Raw genomic sequence first — 6,865 nt, 5'->3', positions numbered from 1 at the left:
GTCTTCGTGATGATGCCATGTACAGTTTTGGGTGTTTCATTTTGAATTTTATGAAAGCTTCAAGTGCAGTTAATTATTTGTACGTGCATACAGACGACGGTAGTGTTGAAGCTCTTTTATTTGCCGTCAAACGGTTGAGCACTGCCCTGTGTGTATCCTGTCGCAAAATGCGGCGAAAAGTCCTTCACGACGGTAATAATGTGATTAAGGTGTTTACATGTCTATTCTGCACTTCAGTAATGCGACTAAAATAGGAATACTCCACATGTCTTAATTCGATTTCTGTTTACTTCGAATATGACTTTAGCCGGATTAAGGTAATCAAAAATCTCTGTTTACATGGTAGATTCTTAATCAGAGTATTGTCTTAATCATATTAATATCAGATTATTGTTATCCATGTAAACGTACTGACTGAAGCATAGAGCCTTTGGCCACGGGTCTGAAATTAACGGGGGTTTGAGGCAAAAATGCCACCAAATTGGACAAAAATACCCCTGCTCAGTTAAATCTATTACAGCTGTCGCAAATAAAGTGAAAATTAAAGCAAAAGTGTTGACTGCAGCATTACATTTAGATCTACTCATATCGCATCATATTTCCTTTTACACGTTTTGCAGCGTTGCGCATTATAACCAATCACACACGATTCTGTTGAGTTTATGAATGCAATGGCCAATCAGAGGCGTTCAGATGAGTCATCGCTGCGAGATTTGCTCGCAGACTGAATCCTGCAGTCTCTATCTCATCGCGAATTCTGATCATAAACAGTGCAGATGTGCAGATGTAAGTAAGAGATTAATTTGACAGTGTAGACAGCTTCAGTTAGTTCACCCTCTGCCTATCCTAAAGCGGTTTCTCAGTCAGTAGTCTAAATCAAACAAGAACACAAGGACCGTGCTGGAAGAAGTGGACAATCAACTACAAACAAATAAAACAAAAGACTACATTTTGAAAGTTAACTTAAAAAAATTCAGCTACTGCTGTGCTGTCCTGAGTCCTATGAGTGTGAATAAGCGAAGCGATTCACACCGAAACGGTTTTTGTCTCCACCCGCATTGTTTTCCAATGTGAACATTGCGATGGATGTCTTATGACCATTCCGTTGCTTTTTTGCCGTTTTCAGGTTTAAAGAGTTTTTTTTATGCGTGTCTAGAGATGCCTTCATTCATAAATAAATAAATGCATCAATAAATAAACAAATGCGTCTCTGTGCGTGCCCTCAGGTGAAACCCTGCAGGCGCCCCAGGTAGGCTAGCAGTAAATACATAGTGTAGCCTACATTTAAAGGTCTACAGGCCTATGTGTTTTATTTTTTACATGCAGGTATAACAGGGCTAAAGGCACCTTTAATTTTATTTTCCTCTAAACCACTAATAGCACAACAACTTGAAGTAGCACTTTCCAAAACATCCGCTTTTCAAGATGCATGTGAAAATTTGGCTGATCCTGACGCAAAGCTGATTCTGTGCAAGTTTGATCTAATATTTGATATTTTTTGTTTGTTTGTTTGTTTAAAAAAAAAAATGTTGTAGCAAATGAGAATCTCTAAATTTATTGAATAGATTTTGAGACAAATGTCTTCTTGATGATTTTCATTTTTGTTTAAGGTAATTAATAATAACGGTATTTGGGGTAAAAAGCGCCACTGCTGTTGGGGCGAAAGGCACAATAAATAGGCTAACATGATAATAAATAGCTGGCATGGTTAGATTCAGATAAGCTAGCAAATATCATATGTTAAGTTGTGTGTCCACCTTAGAGATAATCACCATGTTTATAATGAAACCATCATATTTAAAAATCTGATATTAATCATACATCATATAATAAAATGTCATTTGTTGTTACTACTGTAAATCTATATTAAATTATTATGGGATTTCCTTCAATGCATTCAGAATCTAATCTTTAAAAATATTTTTAAAATGTATTTTTACATTACATATTTTAATGACAGTATATTTATTGAACAAAAATTAATTATTTTATTTATGAAAATAAGCAGAAAATAGTACAAACTTTGCTACAAGTATTAACTTGGTCCATTTGAGAGATAGGTGGCGGTAATGCACTTATAAGTCTGCGATCTGCCGTAAAGCAAGAAGAAGAAGAAGACGCGTGACGCGCTGGCTGTCAAGGACGTGCTCAGGACAGTGCAGACATTGCAGTGCATCAGAGGTAGAAAACAATATAAATACTGTTCAGTTTCTTGCACAGACCGATCGTTTCGTGTCTGTACACATCAATGTATCGTCACGAGCATCATTTTGTTTTTGTATTTTAAAATATAATTTTTATATTAACATATTTTAATGACAGTATATTTATTGAACAAAAATTAATTATTTTATTTATGAAAATAAGCAGAAAATAGTACAAACTTTGCTACAAGTATTAACTTGGTCCATTTGAGAGATAGGTGGCGGTAATGCACTTATAAGTCTGCGATCTGCCGTAAAGCAAGAAGAAGAAGAAGACGCGTGACGCGCTGGCTGTCAAGGACGTGCTCAGGACAGTGCAGACATTGCAGTGCATCAGAGGTAGAAAACAATATAAATACTGTTCAGTTTCTTGCACAGACCGATCGTTTCGTGTCTGTACACATCAATGTATCGTCACGAGCCGCAGGGTTTAATTTGGTTTTGTTTGTGTATGTTTTTCTGACTCCCAAAGCCGTGATTCCCATTCAATTCCATTATATGACTGACAGACTGCAACGGTTTGAGTTAAAAATCTTTGTTTGTGTTCTACTGAAGAAACATAGTCACCTACATCTTGGATGCCCTGGGGGTAAGCAGATAAACATCAAATTTTCATTTTTGGGTGAACTATCCCTTTAAGCAGCAGTAGCACATGATCGGAGTGTATTTGGTGACAGAATCTGGCATGGAGGAAAGAGAGAGAAACAGGCTGGAGAAAACAGGAGCAATGTAGTTACACTGAAAAAAAAAGATTTTCCAATTAAATTATAAAACAAAATAAAAAAATATTATTATACATTGATTTACCTATCATTTTACCTGCACCATCCCATTGGGAAATATTTTTTTCTTATTTTAAGCATGAACCTTATTATTTTAAGCATGAACTTGAACATTTTGTGACTAGTTCTGGTTGTGTACATAACTTTGTATCTCATAAAACATTTCTGAGTCTGAATTTTAGGTCCTCCTTCATACCAAAAGAAAACATCCAACCACTCCTTGGCTTGCATTTAGTTAAAAGATTCACAAAATAAATTAAGCAGAACTGTGAACTTGCATGAATAATAGTCACAAGTTTGTTGTGTTGGAGTGGTAGCTGCTATGGTTATAATGCTTTCACAGCATGACTATATGCACACACAAAAAAAGGAGGAAAACAGTTCATCGCTGTCAAAAAGAGCTGATATGTTTCCTTTCACTGCTTCTTCATATTACAGTTAAAATTAAATGAGATCAAATTAAACTATAATAAATTCCTGTGAGATATTAGTGTTTTTTTTGTTGTTGTTGCTGTTGCCTAAGTCCCAATTTTTTATGACCATTTTACTCTCTCAGACCCTTACAATTACAAATCAAGACTTTCACTGCTTCCGCATATTCCAGTTATAAAATTAAAATTCCTGTAAGATATTAATATTATTAAGTTCTCATTTTTTTCATGACCATGTTACTCTCCCTGACACTCAAAATTACAAATCATGAAATTGCTGCTTCTTCATATTAAAATAAAATAATATATCCTATGAGATATTAGTGTTTCATGTGGCAAAATTCCTATTTTTTGAATGACCATTTTACTCTCTCTGACCCTTACAATGAAACATCTTTTCTGCTATGCCTTTATAACTCTGTAAACCTACATTTACACCACTGTGCTGCATTTACTTTTTTGTCAAACAGAGGTCAAACTGGTAAAGTCAATTTAAATCGATCACGGAACCAACACCTAAACCTTCTCAACCTAAGTGTTGGTGATTATAAATTTAAATGCATTCATATCTGACGTCAGGAAATTTGCAGCTTAATTTTTTTGATCCTCTTACATTAATAAATGTATAATATTATTATCCTCACCATTTAGTTTACCAATCCATTTTGGTTGTTTCTCTTCAGGCAGGTAGACACACAGGTAATAAATTGGCACTCCAGACAGTGCGATAGCAACTCCTATGAGAGAGTTAATGGTGTCGCTGTACAGAGGAATGATCACGAGGAACACACTGCACAGGCAGTAGACGAAGGGAAACAATGTGAGCTAATGTGAGCTAATGGAGAAAAAGACCTAGTCAACAAACACACAGAATAACACATACTGTTATTCAAACACCATGTAATAATCAGATGTGTATGCTGGACCGCTGCATGGATCCAGTTACCTTGACCGGCCTGTGACATGTCTGTCAGGCTGAGTGATGCGCAGGTAAATGAGTCCGGCCACAGACATGCCTAAATACAGCCAGTAACTGAAGCTGAAGTAGTTGATGAGTTGAAACACATCCTCCACACACAGGAAGATCAGACCCATCACACCCTACAGACAGCCACAAATCCAGTGCTTATCAACGCCACGTGTGGGCATTGTTGCTATTTCACACACAATGAAGGCAGCCAATCATAACAGCAGTCGTTTACACATTAAGGTGCATTCGATTTTTTTTTTCTCATTACAATTTATTTTTGCCATAAAAGAAATGAGTAGCACTTGTTAAAAATCTTTCAAATGACTTCCACCCACTCCACTCATTTCAGTAGCCTAATAAAAGCTATTCTATATGTGGAGCAGATCACCTAATGGGGGCCAACATGATGAAATCACATGACTTCTGTGATTATTGAACATTTTCGTTCACAGAATATACTAATTTGAACTGAATGTGAATAGGGTGTTTCTACAATGAAATCAGCAAGCAAAAACAATTGCTTTGCACAATGCTACATCCACACCACTAGGTGTCAGTATAAATGTGCAATCACCTTTACGTGAAATTTTGTGGACGAAATCAATGTGGACCGTCATTCCAATAAGAATCCTCTCTCTTCCCTACTCAGGGAACCATGGTTACATAAGTAACCTGAGACGTTTTTCCACACAGATTTTGCTCATGTTCATGTTGGTTGAACCAGCAGAAAGCTGCTTGGTTTAAAAGCAACTCCTGTGTGAGCAATGCTTCATAGGCTACATCTCCATGGACCTTTTCCATGGGAAATTATGCTGACATTTCGCTAATGTGACCGCACATTAAGTCAAAGTCAGCTGCCATATTGGTTGGCGCAACATGAACAAAAAATGACTGAGTGAAGTCTCAAACCCAAAGAGATATTCTTTATAAAAGTTAAGAGTCGTCCATGCCCTTCTAAAACGCCTCGTTTAAACACGCCCCCACGTCTACGTCACTGTATGGCAAGATTTGCATAACACCGCACAAATGTATACTCAAAGAAAGAAGGCGTAACTATGATTCTCGCTGTAGTATTGTTGCCGCCGCCACCATGTGTATAAGTCATTATAATCAGTAATTATGTCCCCACTGGATGCAACAAAAGCCTAGTTTGTAATGGGTTTTATTGGTTTTGTCTCGTCGCGCTGGAACACGGCATCAACAGTATGGTAAGGGGTGTAACATTTCCGTCACACGCTTGAGGAATTCGGCCAATCACAATGCACTAGATAGCTGGCCAATCAGAGCACACCTCGCTTTTCAGACCGATGAGCTTTGTAAAAATCGACGTGTTTCAGAAAGGCGGGGCATAGAGGAGAAACAATAATGTACAGTATGTGGAAAATAATGTGTTTTTTGAACCTTAAACCGCATAAACACATTTCATTACACCAAATACACAAAATGTTCTTTTTAGCAACATCATATGACCCCTTTAAACATACAGCATTAGAAATACTGTTTAATTGTATTGTTTAATTTTCAAGGTAATAAAAAGGCTTGAAAGCAACACGTGAAACTAAATTAAGACTATTTTTTCTTATTGTCTAAGTGAATTTAAGTATTTTAAAAAAATTATAAAATGGCATTACCAGTAGTGATGGAAGAAATGGAGCTTTTCAAAACTCTTAATCAATTGCTTTGTAAAATAAGTCTGCTGGTGTAAATGCAGCCCAAAAACATACATAAAAACATATTTTACAAACCAGTTGCAAGTTATAGCAATTGTTTGATCTTTGAAGTTGATAATGTACATTTTCTGAAAGTTAAGCAATAAGCATTGATATTTGACAAAAAGAAACAAATGACTGCATTTTTTTTTTACCCTATTCTTGGAAAGTGCCAGGTCCGATCTCAGTTAGCATGTGAATCGTGTGTGTTGTTACAGTCTGTCCTCATGCACTGGGTGGATTATGTCCCTGTCTTCTGAGAACACATTTAACTCTGACAGCATTGTTGTACCGTGGTACCATCACTTCTTTGTAAAGGACGTGTTGTTGTTGATCTTCCACCCAAATACCAGTGTCTTCAATCGTCAGACCTGCAATAGTAGGCCTACATCTCTTTAGAAATTAGTGGTTGATGATTCATTAGTGCACATTATTCTAAATAAAAATAAATGTCTTCATAATCTTTCTTTTAATGTAATAGCTTGGCTCACCTCTGAAACAACTTCCCTTTTCAGCTGAACAACCACTATGAGTCATTACAGCCGTATTGGTTAATTCTGGCATGAAACGGCCACTTTTCACACTCAAATTTGTATTTTTTTCCCCCCATTACATTAGGGAAGTGCAATGGGTTTTGAATGCCATTTCACACAGAAGGATAAGCTTTAGTGAAGTGAAGAAAAAAAGGTTTTGTGTGGAAAAGTAGTGGAAAAATATTTCTCTCTCTCTCTCTCTCTCTCTCTCTCTCTCTCTCTCTCTCTCCCACACA

The 6,865-nt window shown here is 36.6% G+C and overlaps 2 long non-coding RNA genes across 2 annotated transcripts in view; one reads left to right on the top strand and one right to left on the bottom strand.

The window, feature by feature from the left end:
• LOC107701344 (uncharacterized) overlaps positions 1-6,789 on the top strand; it is a 15,592-nt gene extending 8,803 nt beyond the window's left edge. Inside the window, exon 4 of the long non-coding RNA XR_001635635.1 lies at positions 6,776-6,789. This is a non-coding gene — a long non-coding RNA (uncharacterized LOC107701344). The remainder of the gene's footprint in view (positions 1-6,775) is intronic.
• The window catches only part of LOC107701345 (uncharacterized), a 4,854-nt gene continuing 2,396 nt past the window's right edge, over positions 4,408-6,865 (bottom strand). Inside the window, exons 2-3 of the long non-coding RNA XR_001635636.1 lie at positions 6,252-6,467; positions 4,408-4,518 (exon numbers count right to left, since the gene is read on the bottom strand). This is a non-coding gene — a long non-coding RNA (uncharacterized LOC107701345). The remainder of the gene's footprint in view (positions 4,519-6,251; positions 6,468-6,865) is intronic.

Source organism: Sinocyclocheilus anshuiensis, unplaced genomic scaffold (genome assembly GCF_001515605.1).
Source record: "Sinocyclocheilus anshuiensis isolate Anshui unplaced genomic scaffold, SAMN03320099.WGS_v1.1 scaffold1726, whole genome shotgun sequence".
NCBI classification, from domain to species: Eukaryota; Metazoa; Chordata; class Actinopteri; order Cypriniformes; family Cyprinidae; genus Sinocyclocheilus; species Sinocyclocheilus anshuiensis.
This window is presented reverse-complemented; position numbering and strand designations above follow the sequence as displayed.